The sequence below is a fragment of the Cervus elaphus genome, unplaced genomic scaffold, assembly GCF_910594005.1.
Source record: "Cervus elaphus unplaced genomic scaffold, mCerEla1.1, whole genome shotgun sequence".
NCBI classification, from domain to species: domain Eukaryota; kingdom Metazoa; phylum Chordata; class Mammalia; order Artiodactyla; family Cervidae; genus Cervus; species Cervus elaphus.
This window is the reverse complement of record NW_025316782.1, coordinates 3,059,036-3,067,290: the sequence shown is the minus strand read 5'-3', so window position 1 is coordinate 3,067,290 and position 8,255 is coordinate 3,059,036.

Sequence of the window (8,255 nt, the reverse complement as noted above, 5' to 3'; positions counted from 1 at the left end):
ATGCCTGACTCCTCGTGAAACTTGATAGGAGTCCCAGGATTCCTGTGGCACGTGGAAAAGGACCCTTGGTCTCCCGCCTCAGCTGGAGAGGCGTCCCAATTGCCCTGCCAAGCCTCGAGGAGATTCCCGAGTTGTCCCTCGCACTAGGCAGGAGTCCTCACGTCGCTGAACAAACACGTGGGTGGAAGGGCCATCCCCGTCGTAACTCGAGAATATACACCAGGTTCCCGCCGCAACTCGAGAAAAACCATGAGACTTCCCCCTCGCCGCGAGATGAGGCCCGATTCCCCTGCACTGCGTGCAGAGCAATTCCGTGTTGCACATCACACATGAAAGGAGCCTTGATTTCCTTGATGGCACTCCAGAGAAACCCCAAGAACACTGTTTCAAGGCTGGAGGGATCCTGAGGTCCCTGTAGCAGCACGAAAGAGCTCCGTGGACCATGAATCAACTCGAGATGAGAGGTTAGTCCCTGGCTTCGACTCCAGAGGAATACCACCTTACCACAAGCACCTCAAGAGGAGGCTTCTCTCAGCTCTATGTATGTGAGAGGGACCCTGAGTTTGCGGCCTAAAGTGGAATGCAGACCGCGATGCCCTGACTCGAAATAAGGCCGGATATCCCTGCAGTGACTTGAATGCAGGCTCGTCTTGCATCTCCGAAGACGAAAGGATGTTTGAATCCTCTGTGGAGACCACAGAGAAAGACCTAGTTCCCCACCTCATCGCGACCGGAGGCCTCACATCCTTTGAAAACTCCAGAGGTACGCGGAGATCAGTGCCTCCAAAGGAGACGATGCCTGAATTCTCGTGAAACTTGATAGGAGTCCCAGGATTCCTGTGGCACGTGGAAAGGGACACTTGGTCTCCCGCCTCAGCTGGAGAGGCGTCCCAATTGCCCTGCCAAGCTTCGAGGAGAATCCCGAGTTGTCCCTCGCAACTAGGCAGGAGTCCTGACGTCGCTGAACAATCACGTGGGTGGAAGGGCCATCCCCGTCGTAACTCGAGAATATACCCCAGGTTCCCGCCGCAACTCGAGAAAAACCATGAGACTTCCCCCTCGCCGCGAGATGAGGCCCGATTCCCCTGCACTGTGTGCAGAGCAATTCCGTGTTGCACATCACACATGAAAGGAGCCTTGATTTCCTTGATGGCACTCCAGAGAAACCCCAAGAACACTGTTTCAAGGCTAGAGGGATCCTGAGGTCACTGTAGCAACACGAAAGAGCTCCGTGGACCAAAAATTAACTCGAGATGAGAGGTTTGTCCCTGGCTTCGACTCCAGAGGAATACCACCTTACCACAAGCACCTCAAGAGGAGGCTTCTCTCAGCTCTAGCTATGTGAGAGGGACCCTGAGTTTGCGGCCTCAAGTGGAATGGACACCGCGATTCCCTGACGCGAAATAAGGCCGGATATCCCTGCAGTGACTTGAATGCAGGCTCGTCTTGCATCTCCCAAGAGGAAAGAATGTCTGAATCCCCTGTGGTGACCACAGAGAATGACCTAGTTCCCCACCTCATCGCGACCGGAGGCCTCACATCCTTTGAAAACTCCAGAGGTACGTGGAGATCAGTGCCTCCAAAGGAGACGATGCCTGACTCCTTGTGAAACTTGATAGGAGTCACAGGATTCCTGTGGCACGTGGAAAGGGACACTTGGTCTCCTGCATCAGCTGTAGAGGTGTCCCAATTGCCCTGCCAAGCCTCGAGGAGAATCCCGAGTTGTCCCTCGCAACTAGGCAGGAGTCCTGACGTCGCTGAACAAACACGTGGGTGGAAGGGCCATCCCCGTCGTAACTCGAGAATATACCCCAGGTTCCCGCCCCAACTCGAGAAAAACCATGAGACTTCCCCCTCGCCACGAGATGAGGCCCGATTCCCCTGCACTGCGTGCAGAGCAATTCCGTGTTGCACATCACACATGAAAGGAGCCTTGATTTCCTTGATGGCACTCCAGAGAAACCCCAAGAACACTGTTTCAAGGTTGAGGGATCCTGAGGTCCCTGTAGCAGCACGAAAGAGCTCCGTGGACCATGAATCAACTCGAGATGAGAGGTTAGTCCCTGGCTTCGACTCTAGAGGATTACCACCTTATCACAAGCACCTCAAGAGGAGGCTTCTCTCAGCTCTATGTATGTGAGAGGGACCCTGAGTTTGCGGCCTCAAGTGGAATGGACACCGTGATGCCCTGACGCGAAATAAGGCCGGATATCCCTGCAGTGACTTGAATGCAGGCTCGTCTTGCATCTCCCAAAACGAAAGGATGTCTGAATCCCCTGTGGAGACCACAGAGAAAGACCTAGTTCCCCACCTCATCGCGACCGGAGGCCTCACATCCTTTGAAAACTCCAGAGGTACGCGGAAATCAGTGCCTCCAAAGGAGACGATGCCTGACTCCTCGTGAAACTTGATAGGAGTCCCAGGATTCCTGTGGCACGTGGAAAAGGACCCTTGGTCTCCCGCCTCAGCTGGAGAGGCGTCCCAATTGCCCTGCCAAGCCTCGAGGAAAATCCCGAGTTGTCCCTTGCAACTAGGCAGGAGTCCTGACCACGCTGAACAAACACGTGGGTGGAAGGGCCATCCCCGTCGTAACTCGAGAATATACCGCAGGTTCCCGCCGCAACTCAAGAAAAACCATGAAACTTCCCCCTCGCCGCGAGATGAGGCCCGATTCCCCTGCACTGCGTGCAGAGCAATTCCGTGTTGCACATCACACATGAAAGGAGCCTTGATTTCCTTGATGGCACTCCAGAGAAACCCCAAGAACACTGTTTCAAGGTTGAGGGATCCTGAGGTCACTGTAGCAACACGAAAGCGCTCCGTGGACCAAAAATCGACTCGAGATGAGAGGTTAGTCCCTGGCTTCGACTCCAGAGAAATACCACCTTACCACAAGCACCTCAAGAGGAGGCTTCTCTCAGCTCTAGGTATGTGAGAGGGACCCTGAGTTTGCGGCCTCAAGTGGAATGGAGACCGCGATGCCCTGACTTAAAATAAGGCCGGATATCCCTGCAGTGACTTGAATGCAGGCTCGTCTTGCATCTCCCAAGACGAAAGGATGTCTGAATCCCCTGTGGAGACCACAGAGAAAGACCTAGTTCCCTACCTCATCGCGACCGGAGGCCTCACATCCTTTGAAAACTCCAGAGGTACGCGGAGATCAGTGCCTCCAAAGGAGACGATGCCTGACTCCTCGTGAAACTTGATAGGAGTCCCAGGATTCCTGTGGCACGTGGAAAGGGACCCTTGGTCTCCCGCATCAGCTGGAGAGGCGTCCCAATTGCCCTGCCAAGCCTCGAGGAGAATCCCGAGTTGTCCCTCGCAACTAGGCAGGAGTCCTGCCGTCGCTGAACAAACACGTGGGTGGAAGGGCCATCCCCGTCGTAACTCGAGAATATACCCCAGGTTCCCGCCGCAACTCGAGAAAAACCATGAGACTTCCCCCTCGCTGCGAGATGAGGCCCGATTCCCCTGCACTGCGTGCAGAGCAATTCCGTGTTGCACATCACACATGAAAGGAGCCTTGATTTCCTTGATGGCACTCCAGAGAAACCCCAAGAACACTGTTTCAAGGCTGGAGGGATCCTGAGGTCCCTGTAGCAGCACGAAAGAGCTCCGTGGACCATGAATCAACTCGAGATGAGAGGTTAGTCCCTGGCTTCGACTCCAGAGGAATACCACCTTACCACAAGCACCTCAAGAGGAGGCTTCTCTCAGCTCTAGGTATGTGAGAGGGACCCTGAGTTTGCGGCCTCAAGTGGAATGGAGACCGCGATGCCCTGACTCGAAATAAGGCCGGATATCCCTGCAGTGACTTGAATGCAGGCTCATCTTCCATCTCCGAAGACGAAAGGATGTTTGAATCCTCTGTGGAGACCACAGAGAAAGACCTAGTTCCCCTCCTTATCGCGACCGGAGGCCTCACATCCTTTGAAAACTCCAGAGGTACGCGGAGATCAGTGCCTCCAAAGGAGACGATGCCTGACTCCTCGTGAAACTTGATTGGAGTCCCAGGATTCCTGTGGCACGTGGAAAGGGACACTTGGTCTCCCGCCTCAGCTGGAGAGGCGTCCCAATTGCCCTGCCAAGCCTCGAGGAGAATCCCGAGTTGTAACTCGCAACTAGGCAGGAGTCCTGACGTCGCTGAACAAACACGTGGGTGGAAGGGCCATCCCAGTCGTAACTCGAGAATATACCCCAGGTTCCCGCCGCAACTCGAGAAAAACCATGAGACTTCCCACTCGCCGCGAGATGAGGCCCGATTCCCCTGCACTGCGTGCAGAGCAATTCCGTTTTGCACATCACACATGAAAAGAGCCTTGATTTCCTTGATGGCACTCCAGAGAAACCCCAAGAACACTGTTTCAAGGCTAGAGGGATCCTGAGGTCACTGTAGCAACACGAAAGAGCTCCGTGGACTAAAAATCAACTCGAGATGAGAGGTTAGTCCCTGGCTTCGACTCCAGAGGAATACCACCTTACCACAAGCACCTCAAGAGGAGGCTTCTCTCAGCTCTAGCTATGTGAGAGGGACCCTGAGTTTACGGCCTCAATTGGAATGGACACTGCAATGCCCTGACGCAAAATAAGGCCGGATATCCCTGCAGTGACTTGAATGCAGGCTCGTCTTGCATCTCCCAAGACGAAAGGATGTCTGAATCCCCTGTGGAGACCGCAGAGAAAGAACTAGTTCCCCACCTCATCGCGACCGGAGCCCTCACATCCTTTGAAAACTTCAGAGGTATGCGGAGATCAGTGCCTCCAAAGGAGACGATGCCTGACTCCTCGTGAAACTTGATAGGAGTCCCAGGATTCCTGTGGCACGTGGAATGGGACACTTGGTCTCCCGCCTCAGCTGGAGAGGCGTCCCAATTGCCCTGCCAAGCCTCGAGGAGAATCCCGAGTTGTCCTTCGCAACTAGGCAGGAGTCCTGACGTCGCTGAACAAACACGTGGGTGGAAGGGCCATCCCCGTCGTAACTCGAGAATGTACCCCACGTTCCAATCGCAACTCGAGAAAAACCATTAGACTTCCCCCTCGCCACAAAATGAGGCCCGATACCCTGCACTGCGTGCAGAGCAATTCCGTGTTGCACATCACACATGAAAGGAGCCTTGATTTCCTTGATGGCACTCCAGAGAAACCCCAAGAACACTGTTTCAAGGCTAGAGGGATCCTGAGGTCACTGTAGCAACACGAAAGAGCTCCGTGGACCAAAAATCAACTCGAGATGAGAGGTTAGTCCCTGGCTTCGACTCCAGAGGAATACCACCTTACCACAAGCATCTCAAGAGGAGGCTTCTCTCAGCTCTAGCTATGTGAGAGGGACCCTGAGTTTGCGGCCTCAATTGGAATGGACACCGCGATGCCCTGACGCGAAATAAGGCTGGATATCCCTGCAGTGACTTGAATGCAGGCTCGTATTGCATCTCCCAAGACGAAAGGATGTCTGAATCCCCTGTGGAGACCACAGAGAATGACCTAGTTCCCCACCTCATCGCGACCGGAGGCCTCATATCCTTTGAAAACTCCAGAGGTACGCGGAGATCAGTGCCTCCAAAGGAGACGATGCCTGACTCCTCGTGAAACTTGATAGGAGTCCCAGGATTCCTGTGGCACGTGGAAAGGGACACTTGGTCTCCCGCCTCAGCTGGAGAGGCATCCCAATTGCCCTGCCAAGCCTCGAGGAGAATCCCGAGTTGTCCCTCGCAACTAGGCAGGAGTCCTGACATGGCTGAACACACACGTGGGTGAAAGGGCCATCCCCGTCGTAACTCAAGAATATACCCCAGGTTCCCGCCGCAACTCGAGAAAAACCATGAGACTTCCCCCTCGCCGCGAGATGAGGCCCAATTCCCCTGCACTGCGTGCAGAGCAATTCCGTGTTGCACATCACACATGAAAGGAGCCTTGATTTCCTTGATGGCACTCCAGAGAAACCCCAACAACACTGTTTCAAAGCTGGAGGGATCCTGAGGTCCCTGTAGCAGCACGAAAGAGCTCCGTGGACCATGAATCAACACGAGATGAGAGGTTAGTCCCTGGCTTCGACTCCAGAGGAATACCACCTTACCACAAGCACCTCAAGAGGAGGCTTCTCTCAGCTCTAGCTATGTGAGAGGGACCCTGAGTTTGCGGCCTCAAGTGGAAAGGACACCGCGATGCCCTGACGCGAAATAAGGCCGGATATCCCTGCAGTGACTTGAATGCAGGCTCGTCTTGCATTTCCCAAGACGAAAGGATGTCTGAATCCCCTGTGGAGACCACAGAGAATGACCTAGTTCCCCACCTCATCGGGACCGGAGGCCTCACATCCTTTCAAAACTCCAGAGGTACGCGGAGATCAGTGCCTCCAAAGGAGACGATGCCTGACTCCTCCTGAAACTTGATAGGAGTCCCAGGATTCCTGTGGCACGTGGAAAGGGACACTTGGTCTCCCGCCTCAGCTGGAGAGGCGTCCCAATTGCCCTGCCAAGCCTCGAGGAGAATCCCGAGTTGTCCCTCGCAACTAGGCAGGAGTCCTGACGTCGCTGAACAAACACGTTGGTGGAAGGACCATCCCACTCGTAACTCGAGAATATACCCCAGGTTCCCGCCGCAACTCGAGAAAAACCATGAGACTTCCCCCTCGCAGCGAGATGAGGCCCGATTCCCCTGCACTGCGTGCAGAGCAATTCCGTGTTGCACATCACACATGAAAGGAGCCTTGATTTCCTTGATGGCACTACAGAGAAACCCCAAGAACACTGTTTCAAGGCTGGAGGGATCCTGAGGTCCCTGTAGCAGCACGAAAGAGCTCCGTGGACCATGAATCAACTCGAGATGAGAGGTTAGTCCCTGGCTTCAACTCCAGAGGAATACCACCTTACCACAAGCACCTCAAGAGGAGGCTTCTCTCAGCTCGAGGTATGTGAGAGGGACCCTGAGTTTGCGGCCTCAAGTGGAATGGAGACCGCGATGCCCTGACTCGAAATAAGGCCGGATATCCCTGCAGTGACTTGAATGCAGGCTCGTCTTGCATCTCCCAAGACGAAAGGATGTCTGAATCCCCTGTGGAGACCACAGAGAAAGACCTAGTTCCCCACCTCATCGCGACCGGAGGCCTCACATCCTTTGAAAACTCCAGAGGTACGCGGAGATCAGTGCCTCCAAAGGAGACGATGCCTGACTCCTCGTGAAACTTGATAGGAGTCACAGGATTCCTGTGGCACGTGGAAAGGGACCCTTGGTCTCCTGCCTCAGCTGGAGAGGCGTCCCAATTGCCCTGCCAAGCCTTGAGGAGAATCCCGAGTTGTCCCTCGCAACTAGGCAGGAGTCCTGACGTCGCTGAACTAACACGTGGGTGGAAGGGCCATCCCCGTCGTAACTCGAGAATATACCCCAGGTTCACGCCGCAACTCGAGAAAAACCATGAGACTTCCCCCTCGCCGCGAGATGAGGCCCGATTCCCCTGCACTGCATGCAGAGCAATTCCGTGTTGCACATCACACATGAAAGGAGCCTTGATTTCCTTGATGGCACTCCAGAGAAACCCCAAGAACACTGTTTCAAGGCTGGAGGGATCCTGAGGTCCCTGTAGCAGCACGAAAGAGCTCCGTGGACCATGAATCAACTCGAGATGAGAGGTTAGTCACTGGCTTCGACTCCAGAGGAATACCACCTTACCACAAGCACCTCAAGAGGAGGCTTCTCTCAGCTCTAGGTATGTGAGAGGGACCCTGATTTTGCGTCCTCAATTGGAATGGACACTGCAATGCCCTGACGCAAAATAAGGCCGGATATCCCTGGAGTGACTTGAATGCAGGCTCGTCTTGCATCTCCCAAGACGAAAGGATGTTTGAATCCTCTGTGGAGACCACAGAGAAAGACCTAGTTCCCCACCTCATCGCGACCGGAGGCCTCACATCCTTTGAAAACTCCAGAGGTACGCGGAGATCAGTGCCTCCAAAGGAGACGATGCCTGAATTCTCGTGAAACTTGATAGGAGTCCCAGGATTCCTGTGGCACGTGGAAAGGGACACTTGGTCTCCCGCCTCAGCTGGAGAGGCGTCCCAATTGCCCTGCCAAGCTTCGAGGAGAATCCCGAGTTGTCCCTCGCAACTAGGCAGGAGTCCTGACGTCGCTGAACAATCACGTGGGTGGAAGGGCCATCCCCGTCGTAACTCGAGAATATACCCCAGGTTCCCGCCGCAACTCGAGAAAAACCATGAGACTTCCCCCTCGCCGCGAGATGAGGCCCGATTCCCCTGCACTGC